Here is a 17975-nt window from a genome sequence, read left to right as displayed (position 1 = left end):
AAAATTATTTGATAAGAAAACATACCATATGGACATGTAAATGTCATCTTTTCTTGATCATTGGGAGCTATCGGGATTTGAAAGTAACCAGAAAGTCTATCCAGAAATAAGTAGTACATATGGCCAAATAACCTCTCCAACATTTGATCCACGAACGACAAGGAAAAATGGTCTTTCCTTGTAGCATCATTTAGCTTCCTGTAGTTAATACAAACTCTCTATCCCATTACTGTTTTTGTTGGAATCAACTCATTTTTCTCATTAGCCACAACAGTCATGCCTCCTTTCTTAGGAACAACCTACACAGGACTCACCCAAGTACTATCAAATATAGGGTATGTAACAACCCTAACCTATATCCATCATCAGATTAGGGTTACGGAGTATTACGACACATATCAAATCAAATGACAACATAAAACCTTTCAATTAATAATTAAAATATCCAATATTAAAAACCAATTATCATTCATAGCATAAGTATGATTACAATCCTTATGTCGAGTTTACGAAACCTAAAAACCAATTTAGAAACAATCAGGGACTCATTTGAAACAAAACAGAAAAATGTAAGAAAAATTAAAAATAGGGGTCACACGGCCATGTGGCTATGTGGCCAAACGGTGTACAGTTAGAAAATAGGGTCACACGGCGTGTCACAGACCATATGCAATTTGAAATAAGGTCACATGGCTGTATCTTCAGGTCATGTAACAAACTGTGACCATGTGGGACAAACTTGGACCAAAATTAAATAAGCCGCATGGCCATGTGGAGCAACTGTGTGTGGCACACGACCGTGTGCACCTAAATTGACTTTCAAAACAAGCCAAATCAATACCCATTTCTTAGGTGCCAAGCAAAACCAAAATCAATCATTCTCATACCTTCAAAACACGTTCAAACAAGATTAAAACATACCAAATATTCAACCTAAGTGTCTAACCAATATGCCTACATTGGCACCACATTTTATACACAAATCTAACTCACATACAAATATCATAAGTGTTTACCTAAGACACACGCCAAACATACTAATTCATCCATCCCATTCATATTCATTTCTACCATAATTCAACCACTTTCAAGAAGTACCAACCAAACATCTAAAGTCACAAACATATATAGACATATTCAAGCCAAAATCAAGATTTATACACAAGTATGCTTAAACCAAGTTTAAACATCATCAGTATAACAAAAGAACTTAAAACCTCCTAGTACATGCCATCTATAACTCAACATCAAAATGACCAAACTTTTACCAAGATGAGGGATGAATAGTGTATGTGTTCCGACTTAAACTTCCAACCGACCGAGCTTTCCGATAATCTACAAGAAAAGAATGCAACTAACATAAGCAATTAATGCTTAGTAAGTTCAAATAAAACTTAAACGTAACTTACCAAATAAGAATCAATTTATACAAATCATGCATAATTTTTATTAATAAGTTCATGAATTCATTCAATTCCTATACACACCACAAATCTCACAAGTTAGTGAGTTCATATATATATAACACTTGTAATCACACCATGTCATTTAACATTCATCAATAACATATGAAATTCAAAACATTCATCTCATGTTCATATTTTAAAACACATTTATCATCCAATACATATTACCTAATAAACAATTGTTCAAAGGATGCCATAGCGTCTTTTGGCCACGGTCTTACTCACTTCAGAAATGATGTTATAGTTTCTTTCAACTACAGTCTTATTTATTTCTGACATGATGCCATAGTGTCTTTCAACTATGGTCTTATTCATTTTCGTCATGTTGCCATAGTGTCTTTCAACTATGGTCTTATTCATTTCCATCATGATGCCATAGCGTCTTTCAACTATGGTTTTACTCGTGTTCCAAGCCAATGAACCCAATCACCACATACATAGATACTTATTAAATCACAAAAGAAAAACTAATTAATTTAACCAAATTACGAACTTACCTGAACAAAAATGGTTACAGACACAATGCCGACAGCTATTCCACTAACTTCGTCTTTCCACGATTAATGTCCGGTTGATTTGTTTATTGATCTAAATAATAGTTTACATTCAATTAATCTATTCAAATATCTCAAATAATTAAACTTAAGCTAATAAATCCTTCTATTGTAAATTTACAAAATTACCCCCAATGTTTTACTCTTTATGCAATTTAGTACATAATCCCGAAACGTACGAATTAACCACATTTAAGAAAAATAAAAGCTAGCCAATTTCTATATAGTCCCTAATCAGCCCACATTTATCAAAATTTTACAATAAATCCAAGAAGTTTTACTCTTTTAACAATTTAATCCTTTAACGTTAAAATTACTAAAAACCACTAAACAAAACAGTCATATTTATCAACCAAGCTGAATAATCTACCATAAAACTTCACAAACACCAAAAATCATCAATGGCATAATCTAAAACATTTAACAGTTTTAGGAATTAACTCCCGATGTAGCTACATTAAGCTAATACGAGCTCAAAAACATAAAAATCACTAAAACGGACTAAAATGTCACTTACATGCACACTTAAGAGCTTGGTTGAACCTTAAGCATGCATAACCATGGTGTTTTGGTGGTGGGAGGAAATTTTGGAAAAGATGATAGCTAATTCATATTTTGTTTACTATTTTTATATTACTAATTTACCATTTTAAACTTAACTTAATCATTAACAAAACATTGTCCATAATTGTCCACTATCTATCTACATGGTTTATTTACTAAATAAGTCCATTAACTCACCTTTCAATAGCTATTTAGCACATTTAATTAATAGAAACTAACTTTTGCAGCTTTTACGATTTAATCCCTTTTATTTAATTAACTAACTAAACATTAAAATTTCTTAAATATATTTTAACACGACTTTATAATAACTCTATAAAAATTAAATAAATAATAAAATATTGACTCACTTGTCAGAATCGTAGTCCTGAAACCACTATTTTCAACACTACTAAAAATGGGCTATTACAGGGTAAATAACTCTAGGATCTAGAAGTTTAATTACCTCAACTTTGACAACTTCCTTCATGTTAGGATTTAACCTCCTTTGAGCTTGAACACATGTCTTATACTCGTCTTCCATTAAAATCTTATCGGTGCGAAAAGAAGGACTGGTCCCTCTTATGTTAGAAATTCTCCAGGCTATAGCTCTTTTATGTTCCTTCAGGACTTGCAATAACTCATCTTTCTCATTCAGTTTTAAATCTAAAGTGATAATCACTGGTAGTGTAGTATTGTCTCCTAGGAATGCGTATTCCAAGTTATTCGATAATTGCTTCAACTCCAGTTTGGAAGGTTCTTCAATAGAGGGTTTTACTTTTAATTTTTTATTTACTTCAGTGGTCTCAAAATCTTTTTGTCTCAATGGAGACGCATTAGCATCCAGATTAATTTCCTGCAAGTTATTTCCATCTAACTCCTCACATCGAACAATACACGATTCCAATGTGTTCCTATGAATAATTTCCTACAATGAATCTTGAATAGCATGACCAATACAATCGATAAAATAATAGGAATCATCTTGCTCACTAGAAACTCGCATGGCATCAAATATTTGAAAAATGATCTCATCATCACCTACCCTAAGCACAAGTTTACTATTACCTACATTAATAGTAGCTCTAGTAGTGACTAAATAGGGTTGATCTAAAATTGAAGGCACCTCAATATCCTCATCCATGTCAAGTTTAATAAAATCAACAGAGAATATGAATTTATCTACTTTCACAAGTACATCTTCAACAATGCCCTTAGGATACTTAATAGATCTGTTAGCTAATTGAATACTCATCCTAGTAGGTTTTGGTTCCCCGAGACTAAGTTGCTTTAACATTTTATAAGACATTAAATTTATATTAGCATTCAAATCAGCCAATGCTTTTTCAACGTTTAAACTACCAATAAAACAAAGGATAGTAAAACTTCACGGATCTTTCAACTTAATGACCAGTTTATTTTGGAGAATGGTCGAACACTCCTTATTTAGTGCCATAGTAGATAGCTCTTCTAACTTCATTTTATTCATTTACAGCTAAAACTTTTGCATATTTGGGCATCTGTGAAAGAGCTTCAAAAAAGGTAAGTTAATATGTAATTGTTTAAAAAGTTCAAGAAATTTACCAAATTGTTCGTCCATGCGGACTTTCTTCAACTTTGTCAGATATGAAATTGGTGCTTTGTACTCTTTAATAACCGATGTTTAAATTTTTTTTTCCTTTTCTACCACCCCACCATCTTTCTCATTGGTTTCTTGTTTCAACTTATTTTCAGTTTCAGACAACACTTTCCCACTCCTCAACATAACTGCTTTTACGTGCTCTTTTGGGTTGGACTCAGTGTTACTAGGTAAGCTACTTTATTGTCTCTCCGAAACCAGTTTAGCAAGTTGTCCAATCTAATTTTTCAAGTCCCTAAGTTGATGTTTGTTAATTTTTCAGAATTGTCTCAGTGTTTTGAAATCTAGTTTTGGACACCGAAATAAATTTAACTAACATCTCCTCAAGGTTCGATTTCTTTTCTTACTGATAAGTTTGCTGAAAACCCAGAGGGGGTATTGACATTTGATTTCCTTGACCACCCCAAGAAAAATTTGGGTGATTCCTCCATCCTAGATTATAACTATTGCTATAGGGGTTATTTTGAGGTCTAGAATTATTACCTATAAAGTCAACTTGCTCATGCTCCATGTTAAACTTGAAGGGTGAATATTCTAAATTAATCATCCTCGCTCTAGTCGCATCACATTGCATTACCGGATTCACCTACTTAGAAAATTCAAACCATCATTTTTTTTACCAAGAGCTTCAACCTAACTTGCCAACTAGAAACTGCATCAATATCAAAAACTCTGGCTGCCTTGGCAGGTTTTACTCTCGTAACTTGCCACTAATAATTATTCAGTGCCATCTCCTCAATAAGCTCTTGGGCTACTATAAACGGAAAAATATATAGAATTTTTCCTATGTAATTTATCACCTTTTTTATTTACATCCATTGTTAAAACTAAGTAATTGTTTAATAAATTAATGATTTATGTTAAAATATGAAATTAGGACATAGAAATTATTAAAATATGATTTTATGCTTTATTATATAGTTTTCATGCAATAAATGACTTATTTTATATTAATTTGAATATATTATATTTTTAAGACATAAATTGGGTCACACATGATTAAATTAAATAATAAAATAAAATTATATTTAATAATTCATTTTAAAATATTTCATTAATAATTTGGGTTTTTTAATTAATTAATTAAATTGGATAAATTTTATTATTTGGTCCTCTAACTTGTTGATTTATTCTGGACAGGTCTAATAGCTTTGTTGAATTACAAAACCGTCCATTGGAGACCAAGTCAACCCCAAAATTCAGCTGCACATGGCTGTCCATAAACCAGTTTTTGGTTTAATTGCACAAGGTCCTTGAAGAGTTGAAGAAATTAGAGATTTACCTGAAGATTTGCACTTGACTGAGTCTCAGTCCTGAGTTGTTGTGGCACTCAAATTGACCAAAAATTAAGGAAAAATCAGCTCAACTTGCTCAATTTATGGCCGGCCACCTATGGAAGATGCTTCAAAAGATAAAAACTCCTATTTTTAGCAAACTATCCCCCTCTCCTCACCTATAAATAAGACCCTCTCATTCCTTCATTCATCATCTCTCAAGCATCATTCTCTCTTTTCTCCAAATTCTCTTAGCCTTTTCCATTCCCACGCCTAGCATCATCTCTTTATAGAGATTTTAGCAATTAAGCCTCTTAAAGAACCCTTGGTCAGCCACCTTGGAGAGCCATCAGCAAAGGAGTAAAGCAAAGGAACGAAGGAGCCTCGTCAGTCGGAGTCTTAGGTGACAGCCATTCTGGATTGGGTTTAATATTCCTTTTTTTTAATTTAATATAAAGATGTTTGATATGTGTTCTTTGTTCTTATTTACAAAAATGTTAGCTTAATTTTATTTAAGCTAGGATGATTGCTTTGATTAAATAATATTTATTTGATTCATACTTATAATGTTTGTGCCTCAATCGATCATGTTTTCAATTAAAACCAAGTTTGTATTTCGTTCATACGTGATTGAAATGCACCTGAATTAGCTCAGTGGTCCTGACCAGATGACAGCTAATGGACACATAATTGAAATGTGCATGCTCAATTTAGATCCTGGCCCGATTAAATTAGAGGTTGCATAACAACTCTAACCAAGCTCTGTTATCTGCATAGTTTTTAGATTTGTGTGATTAAATTGTTTCAAACCTGACACGTCCCTGTTACCTCACACGAATGCTAAGAAACCCTTAGTAAATAAGGATCAGTAAAATGCGTATTTACTAAGTAAAGGATTTCGGAAGGACCTAATGTGGTTTCCAAACTCATGAAAGATCGAGTTCTCATGGAATGTTTTTTCGAATGTTATTAAGCATGTTGATAATAAATTGAGTTTAATTAAAGTAATTGTTCTAGTTTATTTATGTTATAATTGTTGCAAATTGTGTTTAATTTTACTAAAATCTATTTCATTCATATAGTTGCATACTTAGGATAATTTGCATTAGGGATCATTGCATTTAGTTTAATATATTTTAATCTCCATTTCTCAACTATATTGTGTTTTTATTTACCAAATTGTTAATATAATTTTACAAATTAAGTGACTTAGCACAAATACAACCCCTATGGAGACGATAACTCGATACTTACTTATTACTTGATAACGACTGTGTACACTTGCACAAACCTACGCGTTACAGCTGCTTTAGGTGTTTTGTTATTCAATGTTTCGCCAACTGTTATATCAATCATTTGTTTAGTCGAAGGATTCAAACCATTGTAAAAAGTTTAAACTTGGAGCCACAAAGGTAGTCAATGATGAGGACATATTCTCAACAAATCCTTAAATCTCTCCCATGTATCCTAAAGCATCTCAATACCAAACTGAAGAAAAGAAGAGATTTCATTCCTCAACTTAGTTGTTTTAGCCGGTGGAAAAGATTTTAACAAAACTTCTCAGTCATTTGAGCCCAAATCGTGATAAAACCCCATAGCAATGAATTCAACCATTGTTTTGCCTTGTTCCTCAAGGAATATGGGAATAACCATAAGCGTATGCCATCATCAGTAAAACCATTAATCTTGAAAGTGTCATAGATCACTACAAAATTAGCCAAATGAGCTTTCGAATGTTCATCTTGTAAACCATCAATCTAAACATACTGCTGCACCATCTGAATTGTGTTCAACTTAATCTCAAAATTATTTGCAGTAATTCTTGATTCAGCCCTAATCAGAGTAAGCTTAGAATAGTCATACATAGTCCGAGGTTCTAACGTAATATCATTTTTTCTTGATCATCTATTAAAACCTATTGAACTTGTCTTCTCTAACCTCTCTATGATTTTTGCGAGCAGTTTTTTCGATCTCACTATAAAAAATTATTGGTTCTAATGGGTTACCTCTAGTCATAAACTAAAAGAACCTGTAAGAATCAAACAAAAGAAAAATTAGAATGTAAAAATTAAATTAAAAAATGGATAAATTAATAAAAATAAAGTTTTCCTAATATTTTAGTCCCCAACAACGACGCAAAAAACTTGATGTCCACAAAACCAATTAAAAATTTAACTAATGCAAGTGCACCTATCAATTAATAGTATAACTACGGTGAGCAAAGATTACGTTCCACAAAGACTAAAAGTATTAGTAATTACTGTCTTTCTATTATTTAACCGAGTAGTTAGAGTGATTGATTAAAAACTAAAATTACATAATGAACACTGTAAAGAACAAATCAAGAAAATAAATTATTAACAACCAATGAGCGAGACAATACCTAAGAAAGAATTCAACTAGATTTCATTTATTATTATCAATCTAAATTACGCAATTTATGTATTTAGTAACTTGATCCATAGAAATCCCTAAATTATACTAATATTTCTTTCAAGAATAAGAACAATTGACTCCAGGTTGATTAATTAAAAATTCTTTCTAATTAAAACTCTTATTACCACATTAACTAATTTTATAGATTCCCCTATTAGATGTGGCTCTAATCCAGTAGATTTATGTAGTCCTATTTCTAGGATTACATGTAACTCCACTCAACTATGCAAGATCTACTCTTAATTATGGTCTATTTCTCCTCTGATTTAAGCACATCAAACATGGATCAATAATCTATAAATATTAAACCAAGAATTAAGCACACATTATTGAGAACAAGAAACTAAGAATTTATTCCCTAAAATAAAAAAAATCAAACGATGGAATTTATCATAGGGTTCATCTCTCTAGGTTTTTACAAAATTAGTTCTACTTAAAAATAGAATCATTCAAGATACAGTATAACCGTAAGAAACAAAGAAACTCATGATAATCTCTAAAGAAATCAAATAGGAGTCTTCAATCTTGACGGAACTCTGCTTCAGATTTGGCTTCAATGGTGTTCTTCGAGCTATTTTCTTGAATATTCCATGATGGCTCACTCCTCTCTTCTTATTTTTTTCATATATACATCTTAAAATACTTGAAAAACCTAAAAAAATGTGATTTCCCACAATTTAGGATGAAAATTCGCGAAATTGACATGACCTACCACATGGTCGTGCAGTATACTATGACACCCAAAACCCGACTGAGACGGACTAGCCCGAATTTGAAGCGTTACATTAGCCACCAAAGCGACTCTCTAGCTAACGACCACTCAAGCACACCCCAACCTTATAACACCTTATTTATGACTAATTAATTATCATTTATTAATGTGGAAGCAATTTTGTGAACCATTTTTACACTTTTTTCTAAGTATTTAAACTTAAGCGTATTTTTGTTATTTTATCAACTATCCCAATTTTTTTCTAAATAGTTACCGACATTCTTTTAGTGAAATTATGAAAGCCCTAAAAGTTTCACCTTAATTCGAGTTCATTTACTATGTCTAATTCAAGTTTTCTTATTAGGGACTAAATCATAACTTTTAGTACATTTTCCAAATTAAAAATTAAGAGTGTTTCTACCAAATATTAATAGTTACAAGTCTAATCCTAAAATATTACCAAGCTTCCCTATCATTAAAGGCTTCAATTAATCTAATCAAGTTTTAAGACTAAATTATAAATTAAGAAAATTAGAATACTAGATTACAAAAACCAAAAACCAAACCCCCAAAAACCCACACGACCATGTCCCCCTTCCACACGCCCGTGTGTAGACCACTGCACCTATTTTGTCAAAAATTATTTTTAATTACCTGATGTTACATATTTTATTTACCCATTAAATTTGAAATAGCTATAATTAATTACCATAAACATCCACACATCTCCAATTTAATTTATTTACAGTAAATATGCAAAAATTAATCAAAATTTAACACCCAATTGCATGCTTAGTAAACATTAATTAATTCACACAAGCTACATACCTTAGTCACAAGCAATCCCTTCCATCGTAAGCTTCAATTAAACATTGTTAGTATAAAATATATGCTTCATACACCGTGTTATCAACCATCGTACGAACACTCATCAATATACCATAAATTAAACATCAATTAGACATAAAATCATGTATTAAAGTAATTATAAAATCACCAAAATTAAATTCCAAAATTTAATGTACAATGTCCATTACAAGTAAAATAACACTAGTCCCAAAAGCATCACAATACCCCTATATAGTCTCTAAAGTGAATTTCTTAAGCTAGTACCGAGCCTTATTCTTGGATCACCCTTACACTCGCTTCTCGACTCCTTACGCCTGAAATTTCTCTGCACAAAATGTGAGGGTGTGAGCTTAAAAAGCTCGGTGAATGATAGTAAAAACATTAAGTAATTTGCACCCAATCATGCATAAATCAAAGAAATTAAGCATTAAATTTTCAGTCACAACATGTTAACATTTCACCATAACATTACTTGCTATTTCAAGAATTAAGAATCAATTTTTCCATGGCACGTAAAATCATCTTTTAACACATAAACATTCAATTATATTGGTACAATCAATCAATTATATTGGCATAATACATCCATGGCAATAAGTAAACGTGTGATCATACATTAGATAAACGGATCTCTAAACTCCCACAAATCAAATACAGTCTTTCGAATTGAGCGGGCCGAAGCCATGCGCCCCTTTATAGTGCCATAAATAACCCGATGAGTGGAGACTCAAGATCAATACTCCCTTTTCTACTCTAAACAAATCAGTCCACCAAGAGATATATGCTCACAATATCACAAATATGGTAAGTACTCACAGATCCTATGGCATGCCAACTATATCCAACGGATCCACCATGCAATGTTCCCTATATAATCATACATAAAAGGCATAAAATCTGTTGCTTAATCACTTAATTTAAGATGTTAGAATTCAAGTAAAAGCATGTTGCTAAGCAATTTTAACATCAATAAAATTAAGCATAACAAATATCATTTTCACAATATTCATGTACCAATTAGAACACATTTATCAAATGTTAAATAAATCAGCAATTCATTCTCCAAATATCAATTTATTGCATACAATTTAATCATGCTAAAAGTATAATGCACAACTTATCAAACAAATTGTCATTTTGCTCTTTTATAAAATAAAACTTATTTTTGCAAATCCAACCATCCAATATGCAGTTAAGTCATTAATAACACCAATTAAACCTTTAATTTAACACATAATCAAGCCAATTTACCAAATTTCCCTTAATATCACTCACCTCCACACTTAGCTCTTTAAGCAAAAAATGTGCTGAAATAAGCAAGTTTAAGCTTCAATTCTGATTTGCAAATTCCTCCTCTTGATGTGGACAGAGACAAAGTATACATTGCAAACTAACAATAGCAACAAGAAACACAAAATTTGATAAAGTATACAAATCTAAATCATTGCTCTAAACTACCTTACTAATGTTGCTCAACTAACCCAAAATATTGAATTCCTCAACTAAACTCCCTTTTCAGCACATCAAACCACTTCCAATCTTCATTCCTAGTCCAATAACAAGTATTCTAAGTGTTAATTTCATCATTTTATCCGTTTCATAATTTTCAAGAAAAATCATCCATGTTCTTGATCAAATTCAAATTTCTCAAAATTTATCCATAAAACGTGTTTGATCTTTTGGTTTAAGATTAAAAACCTCTTATTAGACCTATTTTGAGCTTAGACATCCATTAATATTTGGATTCCAACGCAAAATTAAAGAGTCACCATTGTTGATCCTCAAGTTCAAGAAAGAAGAAATTAAAGTTGAAAATCCATTATAATCACTTTAATTAATAAATAATGATTAAAATAAACTTAAAAACATGTTTAGAGATAAGGATTACCTTCAATTGAACTCAAATCATTGGTTTAGAAGTTTGAATCAAAATGCTTGAAGAAATTCGGATGACTTTTTGCCAAACTTTGAAAATTATTTCGAGACATTTTAGAGAGAATTTTGGGAGAGAAAAGATTTAGATTTATTCTCTGATATTTGGTTTATGAAAAAAAGAGAAAAAGCTCTCAATTCGGGTGAAAAATGAGTGAAAAGTGAGATAGTTGTAGAGTTTTTAAAACTGAAAACCCCGACCTGATTTACAAAATTTGGGGAAACTGCCATTAGGCCACTCCCCCTTTTCTCTTATTTTACAATTTGCTTCTTTCCCTCCAAAATTCTAAAAATATAGTTTATTTGCTATAAAACCTCTTACACATTTCCCTTATTTTTCAAATTAGTCTCATTTAATTAATATTTTAAATCACTCAATTAAACCCCCCATTTTAAATTATTTTTAAATTCCAATTTAACCCAAAATATTTATTTTTACCCAAAAATTATTTAAAACCATAAAATTAATTTTTCTAAAATTATTTTTATTTTCCAGAATATTATTTATCGATTTTTAGATGAAATTAAGCTAACTAATTAAGAATATAATTCGCTAATTAATTCGATTAATTCCCAATTTTCACTCGAAACCCGATAAACTTACCCGAAACTACTAGACTTATTTTCAGAGCCTTACACAAGCCGTGTGGCTCATACGACTGTGTGTCCAGGTCATGTGGAACGGGTCAGCTTGTGTGGCTCCTGTAACTTTCTCTGATTTTCCAATTTTCACTCGTTTTTTGCTCCTTTTGCTCTCGAATGCTCTCCTAAGTATAAAAACATGAATTTAAAGGATTAGGAGCATAAAATTCACTATTAACATCAGATAATCACCCAAAATCATTTTAAGAATGAGATTAAAACATGTTACTTTTAACACTTATCAATAAATTTATTTAAAATATATAAGTTATGCTTTTTATAAGACAAATTTGAATTGTGTTGTCATCGTATAAAAATAAAATGACTTACTACATTCGAAATTAAAATATTTATAACTTACAGATTTCAAAAATATTTGAATCCTTCAAAGCCCGTCCGGCTCGATCTGAGCCCAACAAATTTAAAGTCTGAAATGGCCCGAGCTTGAGAAAATTTGAGCCCGTAATAGATCTGAAAGAAAAAAAATCCAAGTTTGAAATAAGCCTGATACGATCCCACCTATTTTTCAGCTCTACTTTTTTGTTTCTTTTAGCTTCTGTTTTTGTAGAAAAAATAGAGTCAAATAAAATCAAGCAAAGACAACATTAAAATTTGATAGTATAGAAATATTATCTAATCGGATCTGATCAGCAACTTTAGTAGTTGCAACATGAAACTCATGGAACCCAAGCGGAAACTCTTTCATTAGACCTACCAAGATATGCAAAGAAAAATTCGCTTCTTTTGGAATTTTCTTAATGACAACTTGCCAATCACGTATACATAATTCTTGGATAAGTAATTTCAAATCTCTATTCGCTTGTCCTTTGAAGCCTCCATGAATACCTTTAATAGCCTGAGCACAGTCATTCTCAAGAATAACCTCCTTCCAATTAAAATCCCATGCAAGATGAAGGCCATCATAAATAGCCCAAAGTTTAACTTGTTCAACACTACATCTTCCAATTTTCTCCCAATCCCCTAACACCACCTACCATGTTCATCTCTTGCCACTACTGTCGAAGATACAAGGTCTAAAAATAGATTGTAGGCACCATCAACATTTATTTTGATCGAACCAGAAAGTGGTGGAATCCACCTATATTTTCCACGTCGATTATTCATAGAACCACTAGGTCTGCTAATCTTCGACTTAATATAACTCATCTAGCACCATGCAGATTGTATAATATTGGCAGCATCAGAAGGAATCCCTTAGAAAATCCTAAGATTCCTTTGATTCCAATGCTTCCAACATATAATACCAAAAAGAGATTACCACATCACATCCTAATATTCTAGGCCAAAAACATTCCTCAAGTTTGCCAACACCCAATCCTACAAAGAAGAAGAAAAAAATTGAGATTAGAGACTAAAGGGAATAATAAGTTTCCAAACCTCTCGTGCTAGGCAGCAATATCTTAAAATGTGAATACAATATTTCTTAGCTTTCCCACAAATCGTACTAAAAGGATCCGTCGAGATTCATTTTTTACAAAGTTCAACATTAGTCAATAGTCGTTCCTTGAGTACCAAGCAAAGGAAATAATGAACCCGCTAAGGACCATCCAAAGTCCAAATAAGCTTCCACTTGTTATTCAAGGGAGATTTCATAATTGGGGTTTGAATAAGACGACCTTTTCATTTTTCATTCTTATTACTTTTTCAATATGAAAAAGTAATAAGAATGAGATGTATTAAGCTTTTTATCATTCTGGCGTCAAGCTATTTTACCGCGGGACCTCTCCTATAGTATCGTTACCGCAGTAGAGTTTAACCACCAAATTCGAGATGGATTGGTTAAGGTAATTTTCCAATAGCATATTGTAAGCGGATTTGACTGTATAAACACCATTTGGAGACCATTTCGATATCAATACATCTTGACTAACCAGAAAGTTCAAAGTTGGGATTATGGTAATATAAGAGATAATATCATTGTCCAAAAAGCAACGTAAGTAATCGTAATTCCAATTTCCATCTCTAGAAACAACCTCATTCAAAGTGATATAGTCATCAACAAGAGATGGGAACAAAAAAAATTGAGAAGAGGGCCCACATCCGTTATCCAATTATCAGTCCAAAATTTTACAAGGTTCCCATCACCAACAAACTAGAGTAGGCTTTGGCATAGCAAAGGCTAAATCTTTGAGAGTGATTTCCAGACACAAGATCATTTACTATAATAGATATCTTCAAGAATTACCTTAGTAATATTATACTTTACTCAGAGGACTTTAATCCATAACGCTTCATTGTTCATAAGAAGATTAAGACCCAACTTAAGCATAGAAGAATTTTTCTATTCTTTAAGACATCGTAGTCCAAGACCCTATTTGACAAGGGTTGGCAGCAATCTCCCCAACTAACCAAAGACATTTTTCCAATTTCTGCGCAAATATCATGAGGGATCTTTACAGTTTACATAAAATAGTTAGGAATAGACAATAAAACAATCCATGCTAAAGTGACTCGTCGAGCCCTTGAAAGCATAATAGCATTCCAGTTATCCAACTTCTGCCTAACCTTACCAACGATGAAATTAAAGGTATCCTTGATGACCCACTTGTGAAACAAATGCACTCTTAGATAAGTTCCCAAATCTTCATATTGGTGAAATTCGAGAATTTTACAAATGGCATGAATGTTATTAACCTCCAAGTTTTTTTAGAAGAACACCATATTTTTTTATCCATTAACTCTATGATCTAAGGTCGCCCCAAAAGAATTAAGGCATCCTTAATCTTATGCGCCTGATCAACATCAGCTTAACAAACAAGAAGAGATCATCTGCAAAGAAAAGAAGTGAGATGGGAGGTCCGTCCTTACCCAGAACAATAGGCTTCCAAACATTCTCTTCAACATTTCTGTGGATTAACTAACCTAGTCTCTCCATACAAATAACATGTAAGGAGACAATGGACAACCCTACCTAATACCTCTCTTAGGAACAAACTCATTAGTAAGCCTTCCATTCCACACAATCTGCATAAAGATCGACGTGATATATTCCATGATGACATTAACTAAAGTCAAAGGGAAACCAACATCCAAAAGAGTTTCCTCAATAAAGTCCCAACAGATTCGGTCATACGCTTTCTCTAAATCCACTTTGATGGCCATCCATGACTTCTTGCCTTTTTTACTAGATATTGAGTGCACAATCTTCTGAACAATTATAATATTATCTGTGATTCGCCTCCTTGCCACAAAACTAACTTGATTTTGAGCGATAAGAGAAGGGAGAATAGGCTTGAAACGGTTCGCAATTATTTTGGTTACAATCCTATAAGGACATTATAGAGGCTTATAGGACGATATTGCAAGAGAGATTCAAGGCTCATAATTTTAAGAATGAAAACCAAGGGTATCTTGTTAATAGAACGATTAAGAGATTGTCCTGAAAAAATACCACAAACCCAATAACACACATCCAAATCGATCGTGTTCCATTGACTCTGAAAAAAAGAGCATGAAGACCATCTGGACTCGGGGCTTTCAAAGGACCCATTACTAAATAATGCATTATGAGCTTCCTCATCAATAATATTTAGAGATAAAGAATCCAATATTCTAGAATCAAGTTTCAAAAAATAACCATGTAAAGGGAACGGGGTACAAGAAGAGTCATCCAAAGAGTAGAAAGAAGAGAAAAAATGAATCACCTCATCATGAAGAGTCTCAATGTCATAACACCAACTATAGCCAAATTTCACAACAGAAATTTTATTAAAGTTTTGCCTTGTGATATCTTTATTATGGAAGAACTTCGTGTTTCAATCCCCTAATTGAATCCATCCCAATCTCGACTTCTGCCTCCAAAATAATTCTTCCTCATAAAGAATTTTCCCATATTCAATTCTTAGGTCGGTCTCAAGATCTAATAAAGAGCTAAACCATCTTCTATCCAAAGCAGCTTGAACCCTTCCTAACCGATGAGCTATTGGTCATTTTCTTTGAAATATGCGACCATAGACCTCAGAGTTCCATCTTTTAAGATTATTGGTGAGGGAGATAAGATCACCAAATAACTCCGACCCACTCATCCAATTATCTCAAACAAATTGTGCAAAATCCGGATGAGAAATCCAAGAAGCAAGAAAGTGAAAAGGTTTAGTGCGAAAGCTGTGACTAAGAGTGTGAAAAGGTAGCAGGATGGGCTTATGATCAGATTTGAGACGAGGAAGATGAAGAACAATTGTATCAGGAAAAGAATGACACCATTCACTATTCCCGATTGCTCGATCAAGTCTTACAAAAATAGCCCCTAGTTTCCAAGTAAATTGCAGGCCTTTGAAACAAAGGTCCCTCAAACCATTGTTAAGGATAAAAGTCTGGAATAACCTATAACCAGAAGTAATAGGTCTACCCCCTCTTTTTTCGTTAGGAGAAAGCAGTGAATTGAAGTCTCCCACTAAGAACCAAGGCTCTTTAATGGAGCGGGAAACAAGATCCAACCGATCTCACAATATTTTACGTTTCTGTTTATCTGAAAAACCATAAATAACTGCACTAGAATATTTGTGGAGCTCAATTTCTTCCCTAAGCGGCAATGAACAAACTGAGAATCGTTATGAATTATTTGGATATGGATACTATTCTTCCAACAAATCCATAAATCCCCGGTGAAACCTCGAGCCTCAATCCCATGGGAGCAATCCAAACCAATCTTGGAAATGATTTCATTAGCTTTTGGACCACTAACTTTTGTTTTATGAAAAGCAGCAACATCAATCTCAAAATCCACAAAATACTCTCTAACAATACAAGCAAACTTAGGAGACGCACACCCTTGAAAATTCCAAACAAAAATACTTGGTATCATTCAATAAAATTATTAAATAATAAATTGAACAAACACACCTTAAACATCTAGGGTAGCCACCTCACTGAGATTCGTCAAAGCCCCTTGTCCATAACTTGAATCCATAATTAGACTGTTAGACCCAGTTTTTTCAACCACCTTTGACATCGCTTCAACAACCGATTCACAAGAATTAGCCCTAACCTTAAATTTACTTCCTTTTACCCTGAAGAATATGGGAGTCTTTCCTTGGACGTTTAGTATCTCCCATTTTCAATGTATCTGAACCAACATTTCTTTCATCTTGTGTTCGTGAAGAAATATTAATAGGTTGATTACCTTTGGAATTATTGGGGTTTCTAATTTCAACAAATTTTATGACCGAGTGGCAATCAGAATTTAGGGTCGTAACTTCTATTTTTTCGACAAAAACATTGGATTTTCCTTGCTTTGAGATGACATTAATTCTGCTGGGTAGATTTTTGGTCAGCGAAACGGGGAGATCATCAAGAAAATCTATCGATTTGGGCAGTGAGCTGTTAGAATTAGAAGCAGCGGTGTTAGCAATTAAAGCCCCATGGCTTCCATTTGAAACGGTGGGCACATAATCCACGTTGGAAGGTCCAATAATCATGCCCAAGTTTGAGATTCTATGCCCAGCTGTAAAGCTAGGCCCAACCAAATCAAAGCCCGTAGCTATCTGTCCATTACCAGGACCCATTTCCTTTATGCCCTCCCAAGAAGACCGGCCCAAGGCAGACGCATAACCCAGTTGAGGTTTAAGCTGTGATCCTTCCTCAACTAACAAGTTCAATTTAGCTGAAACAGTGGGATTAGATTCCCTATTATCCCCCTGATTTAAATCCCGTAAATCCTGCAGAACGTTGAATCGAGATCATGTTAATTCCCTGTCGAGTTACCGTCTGTTTCTTGCCGGATCTACTATTCCGGTGATCAACAACTAATTAACTGTAAAAAGTACATATTTTATTTAATTTAATTGGTCAATTTATGAGAATAAACCACTAATTTTCTCTGTGTTTATATTGAATTTTATATAGGAGTGTAATTTGGGGTCAAAAGAGAAAAAGAAGAAGCAATTGGGCTAGATTGAAGAAAGAAGC

General features: G+C 32.9%; 1 long non-coding RNA gene and 1 other non-coding gene across 9 annotated transcripts; one reads left to right on the top strand and one right to left on the bottom strand.

The window, feature by feature from the left end:
• Window positions 1-6890: 6890 nt before the first annotated feature.
• LOC121219768 (small nucleolar RNA R71) lies at window positions 6891-6997 on the top strand. The gene has a single exon (XR_005916659.1). It is a non-coding gene; the product is annotated as a small nucleolar RNA R71 (small nucleolar RNA).
• Window positions 6998-9600: 2603 nt separating this feature from the next.
• On the bottom strand, window positions 9601-17380 carry LOC107954896 (uncharacterized). Of its 8 annotated transcripts, none has more exons than XR_001699741.2 (6): window positions 16911-17380; window positions 12409-12518; window positions 12010-12172; window positions 10749-11020; window positions 10290-10340; window positions 9601-9798 (listed from the first exon to the last, which is right to left on the bottom strand). It is a non-coding gene; the product is annotated as an uncharacterized lncRNA (long non-coding RNA). The 8 variants fall into 8 exon arrangements; XR_005916306.1 differs by having other exon boundaries at window positions 9601-10340; window positions 10749-10863; window positions 10955-11020; XR_001699739.2 differs by lacking the exon at window positions 10290-10340 and having other exon boundaries at window positions 10749-10863; window positions 10955-11020.
• Between the last annotated feature and the right edge of the window lie 595 nt (window positions 17381-17975).

This window comes from Gossypium hirsutum, chromosome D07 (assembly GCF_007990345.1).
Source record: "Gossypium hirsutum isolate 1008001.06 chromosome D07, Gossypium_hirsutum_v2.1, whole genome shotgun sequence".
In the NCBI taxonomy this organism is placed as follows: Eukaryota; Viridiplantae; Streptophyta; class Magnoliopsida; order Malvales; family Malvaceae; genus Gossypium; species Gossypium hirsutum.
This window is presented reverse-complemented; position numbering and strand designations above follow the sequence as displayed.